The sequence below is a fragment of the Dipodomys merriami genome, unplaced genomic scaffold, assembly GCF_024711535.1.
Source record: "Dipodomys merriami isolate MVZ:Mamm:240054 unplaced genomic scaffold, mDipMer1.0.p SCAF_4, whole genome shotgun sequence".
NCBI lineage: Eukaryota > Metazoa > Chordata > Mammalia > Rodentia > Heteromyidae > Dipodomys > Dipodomys merriami.
Genome location: NW_027205603.1, coordinates 59,656,856 through 59,664,450, shown reverse-complemented (window position 1 = coordinate 59,664,450; position 7,595 = coordinate 59,656,856). Strand labels below are relative to the sequence as shown.

Below are 7,595 nucleotides of genomic sequence, written 5' to 3'. Positions count from 1 at the left end.
GCCTGGCAACGCCGGCGGCCTTGACGTTTGTGCACGCGGTGCCTCCAGGCCCACCTAGGTCTCGCTCAGGCTTTGCGGTCCCCGCCCCGCACGCCTGGCCCATCTATCCAGGTGGCGCACCAGCCCTTCCTTCACCGGGACTGACTCTGCTCACTTCCGGTGTGTCTTCACTCTCGGCTCTTTGAGCAAAGGAAATGTGGTCTGGGTGCATTCTTCAGTACTGCGCGCAACCCCAGCACGGTTTATTTTGCACAAATGCGTGTGTCCTTTGGTGCTTCTGTTTGAGAATCTGCAAGTGGGAGAAAATGTAATATTGTTAGTCTTTCTCAGTGGCTATTTCATTTTTTGGGGGGGGGGAGCCCGGTTGTGGTGTCTGAACTCTGGGCCTGGGTGCTGTCCCTCAGCTCTTCAGCTCAAGGCTGCACCCTACCACTTGAGCCACAGCACCACTTCTGGCTTTTTTCTTATGTGGTGCTGAGGAATCGAACCCAGGGCTTCATGCATGCAAGGCAAGCACTCTACCACTGAGCCACCTTCCCAGCCCCTGGCTATTTCATTTCACAAGATGATTTTGAGTTCCATCCATTCGCCTGCAAATGACATAACTTCAGTCTTCTTTATGGCTGAATAATAGTCCTACACACACAAATGTATGTACATATAGATGTTTATATATCACATTTTCTTTGATGGACACCCAAGCTAATTCTATAGTTTAGAAATGGCTTGGGACTTTTTAAAGTATATATATTTTATTGTAAAGATACTGTACAGAGATACTGTACAGAGGGGTTACAGTTACCTGAGTAAGGTAATGAGTAAGGTAATGAGTTTCCTTTATAGCATTGTTATCCTCTCCTTTGTTTTTCCCCTACTATCCCTTCCCTCAGCACCTTCCTAGCTCCTCCCTCTCCCTCCCCCCAAGTTGTAAAGTTCCTTTCCAACATGTCTTGTACATCTATCTCATTGTTATGATGGGTCAACCTGTATCCTTGTTTCAGCATTTTGTTATTTCCCGTCCCCTCCCCAAATTAGAAAAAACTATATACAAGATGAAGGACACCACAACAAATATACTGAAAACGGGTTATATTATGGAGGAAGAACATACAAAAGAAACAAAAAAAAATCACATATACAGTACATTAAAAACAGCAGCAAGAAAGATAAAACCTCTTGTGTTCCTATCTTGGGGTTTATTTCGTTAGGAAATGGAAAGACTTGGACAAAATTATATTGTGAGGTAAGCCAGGTCCAAAGAAACATATGTCCCATGGTTTCCCATATTTGCAACAATTAGTATACCTCTACGATAATCTTACCAGACAAGTAGAAAAGGTCAAATGCCACCTACATATGACCATATAAGATGATGCTAGCGAAGGGATTTTTTTTTTTTTTTTTTTTTTTTTAGAGAGAGAGAATTCTTGCTATGTAGCCTAGGCTGGTACTTTCTGGGAAGCTCAGGCTGGCCACAAACTCGATCCTCCTGTCTCATTCTCCTGAGTGCTGGGGATGACAGACAGGAGCCACAGACAGGTTTCTGTGAGTGGAATGGTGGTTCTTGTTCTGTTCAGCTGGGCTCTGTCCTCCCTTTTTGGTTAGTTGATGGGTCTGCTGCTGGCTGGATTATTTTGAGTGGTGGTATGGTTTGGATATGGTTTGAATGTATACCCCAAGGGTTCATGAGGTGGCTGCTTGGTCCTCAGTGTGGTAGTGGGAGATGATAGACCTTGAAGATGTGGGGGTGTTCATGTCCTTGGAACAGGATTAGGGATTAGTTCTCTAAAAGATTGTCACAAAACTTAAGTTGGTCCCACTCAAACAGCTTTTCCTCCGTTATAGTCTGTTGCCCATGGTATCTGTCATGAGAGTCTCACTAGAGCTTGAGTCAATGTCAGTACTACGCCTTCAAACCTCCAGAACTGCGAACTAAATAGACCTCTGTTTTGAGTCACTTAGCCCACTACCTCAGTCATTTCATTATAGTAATGCAAAGCAGACCAGTATAGATAGCCCCACTTCTGTATCTTGAGATAGGCGGCCTATCAGCAGGAGCCAGATTAGCTGGCTTCCTTGTGTAGCTTGAGAGTTTCCAAACTGCAAGACTACCTTGTGGTGCCTTTAAATCCCCACTTTCACCATGTCTTTTGATATTCTGTTGGTTGATGCAGGTCATATGGACCAGACCAGAGTCAGATGATGTGACCTCGGAGGAGAGGGAGGTGACTGCTTCCAGGTGTGCCAGTTACCTAGGTGACGCAGGTACTGGGCAGAGACTTGTGCAGGAGTTGGGGAGGCCAGGGCCTGCATGGTCAAGAGCAGACCTTGCACATATCACTCTGCAATTAGCCTATTTGTGTTATTTGTGTCCCTGCTACTTCTTTCTCCCTTGACTAGAATATATTCTCTGTAAAATTATCCTTCTAGCTTGTACACATTTCATACCTAGCACTACTGCTGTACTAGACACATAGTAGCTACTCAGCAACTAGTTGAATGTATCAATGAATAAGTAAGAAAATGAGTGAAAAATCCCATGGCACAGAGGCTCCCCTGTGTGGGGAAATGGAAGGAAGCTAGTGAAGGAGAGGAAGTAGCTATGGGATGCAGTGGGAGGGTAGGTAGAGGCCAGGTTACATAGGGCATTTTGGCCCTGCCATGGAATCTGGAATTTGGCTCTTGTGAGATGTGAGACTTGAAAGGATTGGGACTCTGGATGGCCATTTTCCCAGTAAAAACTCTCAGATTGCCAAGGGGTCTCCAGAGAGGCCAATCAGTTCTGGCTTTACAGGAATTCAGATTTCTCTCCTGGGTGTAGGCTAATTCAACCCTAAACTGGCTGGGAGGCTGGGGTAGACTAATGTTATGCAACTTGTAAGCTGTTTACTGTTTAGCTCCAGTTCCCTGGATAAGGAAGTCATCTACCACTTGTATACAGTATATTGTCACTGTAAGAATCCATCACGTCCATCCCAGGGGACCACACAGAGGCAAGCAGGCACAGAAGAAAGATCATTATAAGGTTTATTAGAGGGGCCATATTTCCTAGGAGAGGGAGCACAAGGCATCCATCCCTATCCAGGTAGCAGGAGGTCCTGGTGCAGGTAGGTGCATGCACAGGTGGGTCTGGGTGGAGAGATGGAGTGGCCAGCTGTATGGCAGGAACTCCAGGGCAGGGAGGAGCTCAGGTCTGGGTGGAGCTGAGGACCAGAGGTGGGGATAGTGCTAACAGTCACATGTTGATGTTTATACCTCACTTTCTTTTCTTTTCTTTTTTTTTTTTGGGGGGGGGGGCTTGAACTCTGGGCCTGGGCGCTGTCCCTCAGCTCTTCAGCTCAACGCTAGCACTCTACCACTTGAGCCACAGTGCCACTTCCGGCTTTTTTTTTTCTGCTTATGTGGTGTTGAGGAATCGAACCCAAGGCCTCAATCATGCAAGGCAAGCGCTCTACCACTGAGCCACCTTCCCAGCCCACTTATACCTCACTTTCTACACATACTTTCCAATACGAAATGGTGAATGGAGCTGTGGGATCTGAAGCCGGAGGAAGGTTTCAGCTCCCCTGGTACCACAAACCTCAATTCCATGGTGCAGTCTTCATTACTGCGAGTCAGGGTTCTTCAGGGAATGGAACATGGAACCAATAGGTGTGTGTGTGTGTGTGTGTGTGTGTGTGTGTGTGTGTGTGTGTGTGTGTGTGTGCAATACAATATACAGTTATATTAAAAGGAGTGATCGTGGAGGCTGAGAAATCCCAAAATCTACAGCCCATAAACTAGAGATATAGAAGAAGGTCTGAGAACCAAGACAGCTGCCATTATGAAAGATGACATGTCCTAGACACAAGAAAAGCTGAAATTTTGGTCCTTTCCAGAAGACCAGAAAAGATTAATATTTTAGCTTAAGCCAGCAGGAGCACTTCTTTCTTACTTAGACTTTTTGTTATACTCAGATTTTTAATTGATTAGATGAGGACTGTTCACATTGTGGGGGGCAATTTGTTTTACTCAGTCTATAGATTCAAATGTTTATCTCTTCCAGAAACACTCTCACAATCGTATTTAAAATGTTGAGCCAAACATTGGCACATGTGGCCCAGTCAAGTTGATTTGCAAAAGTAAACATCATATTCCTCTATCATTGTGAAGGTATTGATACCTTAGAGCAAGGACTGTCTTATTCATCACGCAGCATAAAGCTTTTAGCAAATGTCTCATGCACAGTACTATGGAACAAATACACATTAAATCACACTTCTTTAGTCTCTATTCATGGAGTGAATGTGCTCTAGGAATACTCCTGAGATATGAGCTCTTTCATCTTACGCTTCTGTCAACTGGTATTTTAAGACATACATCAGCAAAATTGTTCTCAAGTTTTTACAACTCAGAAATTCTGTCTTAGGGCTGGGAAGGTGGCTCAGTGGTAGAGTGCTTGCCTTGCATGCTCAAGGCCCTGGGTTCGATTCCTCAGCACCACATAAGCAAAAAGAAAAAAGCCAGAAGTGGCGCTGTGGCTCAAGTGGTAGAGCGCTAGTCTTGAGCTGAAGAGCTGAGGGACAGTGCCCAAGCCCAGAGTCCAGGCCCCATGACCGGACTCTTCCTCCCCCCCCCCCCCACAAAAAAAAAAAAAAGAAATTCTGTCTTAAAAGCTACACTTTCTCCTAGGACATATCATCTCATTGAAGAGGAGCTATGGACCTGAACTCAAGTGCTTCAATCAAGGTTGCATAGTTAGTAGGAGAACTGAAATGGTTTACTTTCTCCATTGCATTTTCTGTGGTACCACCACCCTTTGCTCAAAATCTTTTTCTTTCCTTCCTTCTTCCTTCCTTCCTTCCTTCCTTCCTTCCTTCCTTCCTTCCTTCCTTCCTTCCTTCCTTTTCCTTCCTTCCTTCCTTTTCCTTCCTTCCTTCCTTCCTTCCTTCCTTCCTTCCTTCCTTCCTTCCTTCCTTCCTTCCTTCCTTCCTTCCATCTTTTCGTACTTTCTTCCCTTTTCAAAATGCTTAACAAGGGTAGGCATTTCAATGTCCTTCTGTGGTTGGAAGAAAGAGAGTATTTATCAAAGGATCAGTCCATCATGGAGTGTAGCATTTAAAAATCTGTGAATTATTCTGGATTACAAGCAGTATAGCAATTAACTTAATAACTGTTGAGTGGTACTTGCATATATGGAGACAGAACAATACTTTATTTATTGCCAATTCTAGGGATTGAACTAAGTTTCATACTATTGTTTTGTTTGCTCATAGCTGGTGCTCTACCACTTGAGTCAGGCCCCTAGCCTCACTTTTTGCTAGTTAATTGGATATGGAATCTCATGGACTTTTCTGCTCAGCTGGCTTCTAACTCTGATACTCCAGATCTCAGTCTCCTGAGTAGCTAAGATTACAGGTATGAGCCACTGATATTCAGCTCACGATATCTATCTATCTATCTATCTATCTATCTATCTATCTATCTATCTATCTATCTATCTATCTATCTATCTATCTGACCATTAAGATGATGCTCAGTGAAATGAACCCCAAGATAGGGACACAAGAAATTTTTATCTTTGTTGCTGTTGTTTTTAATGTACTTATAATGTACTATGTGATTTTTTTTTGTTTCTTTTGTATGTTCTTCTCCTATGTTATAATCCTTTGATTCCAGTATTTGATTCCAGTGCCCAATTTGGGGAGGGGGAGGGAAATAACAAAATGCTGAAATAAGGATACAGGTTGACCCATTGTAACAATGAGATGAGGCAGGGGAGGGGAGAGTTGGGAAGGTGGGAGGGAAGGGATGGTAGGGAAAAACAAAGGAGGAGGTAACAATGCTTGATAGGAAATGTACTCATTATCTTACTCATGTAACTGTAACCCCTCTGAACAGTATTTTTACAATAAAAATATATACTAAAATATTATTTTGTGTAACACTTAATAAATTCCAATTTATTTAGCATGCCTAACAGAGCTGCACTGCACTAGAGGCCAGAGTTCCATTAACTTTCATACTCATGTACTCAGTATTAATTATTGAGAACTTGTTATATACCAGGTGCTAGAGATACTACTCCTGAACTTAAGTGCACGCAACGGAATGAGTTAATTATTTTCCAGTTTTACTTCTTTGGGACTTTAGAGATGACAGCATGGTTTAAATTAGATTTTTGTTTGCTTAAAGGTTATCTTGCTAATTTGTACTGATGTTCTGCTTGCTGCCCTAAGAAGGATCTGATCCCTGGTCCCATTTTAGAAATGAGCATGAAATGGGAGCTTGGAGTGAAGGTCAGTAGTGGAGACATGTATAAGGTCTTGAGTTCCAGTCCCAGAATCACACCAAAAATAAATAAGAAAAAGAAAAAAGATGCAAGAAATGATATTAACTAGATAATCATAGAATATTGCATTTATTTGCTATCATGCCTAAAAATATGGCTTCAGTGCAACTGATACATCATGTTATATAGATAAAGCAAATTGTTTTACTATTGATAAGTACAACTAATCTTTTCTTTTTTTTTTGGTAACAAAAAGCTTTAAATATTTTGGTTGATCTCATTCACTCTGACTTTTTAGATTCAGTTTATGAGAGGCTATGTGGACGCCCTCTAGTGGTGAATTTAGTGCTTTTTTTTTTTTTTTTTTTTTTGGTCGTGCTTGAACTCTGGGCCTGCCTGGGCTAGGCGCTGTCCCTGCGCTCTTCATCGCAAGGTGAACACTCTACCACTTGAGACACAATACCACTTATGGTTTTCTGGTGGTTAATTGGAGATGTGTCCCTGCCCCGGCTGGCTTTGAACTGCGATCCTCAGATTTCAACCCACTGATTAGCTAGGATTAGAGGCATGAGCCCTTGGTGCCTGGCTCCATAAACTTATTTAGTCAAGTACTGGGTAGAAAATGAAACTGCCCTAGATACCTCTTTGACAATGAGTTCTTAAATCACCTGTGAATGGTTTCTTCTTAGTATAACAGAGGGAATATTAGTAAGCAATTAATCACATGGGATTTGAAGGGCTTTTATGTTTAAAATAAGTATTTATAGCCTGGCACCAACACTCCCAAACATTATTATGTATCAGGAGTACTAGAAAGAATTATCTTCAAGTATTTATACAGAGGTTATTAATGCAATGTGTCAATTTAGGAGTATAGTGCACTTCATTGTCACCCCTTTCATAATTCTCCCCCAGTCTCTCTCAACCCCACCTAGTCCCTCAGTTTTCCTAGTTCAATTTTCACCTACTTATTTTGAATATTGTGACCACATTCATTCACCTTGGAAGGAATCTTTTTTTTTTTTTTTTTTTTTTTTGTCAGTCGTGGGGCTTGAACTCTGGGCCTGGGCACTGTCTCTCAGCTCTTCAGCTCAAGGCTAGTGCTCTACCACTTGAGCCACAGTGCCACTTCCGGTTTTCTGGTGGGCTATTGAAGATAAAAGTCTCATGGTCTTTCCTGCCCAGTCTGGCTTTGAACTGCAATCCTCAGATCTCAGCCTACTGAGTAGCTAGGATTACAGGCGTGAGCCACTGGTGCCCAGTATAAGGAATCTTAAAACACAGTTTTCCAGGTCTCAGATCCAGAATTCCTGGTTCAGGAAAT

General features: G+C 42.6%; 1 long non-coding RNA gene across 1 annotated transcript; it reads left to right on the top strand.

Annotated features, from left to right (window-relative positions):
• Positions 1-37: 37 nt before the first annotated feature.
• On the top strand, positions 38-4,836 carry LOC138805857 (uncharacterized). Its single transcript, XR_011365654.1, has 3 exons — positions 38-159; positions 2,175-2,265; positions 4,672-4,836. It is a non-coding gene; the product is annotated as an uncharacterized lncRNA (long non-coding RNA).
• Positions 4,837-7,595: the final 2,759 nt, after the last annotated feature.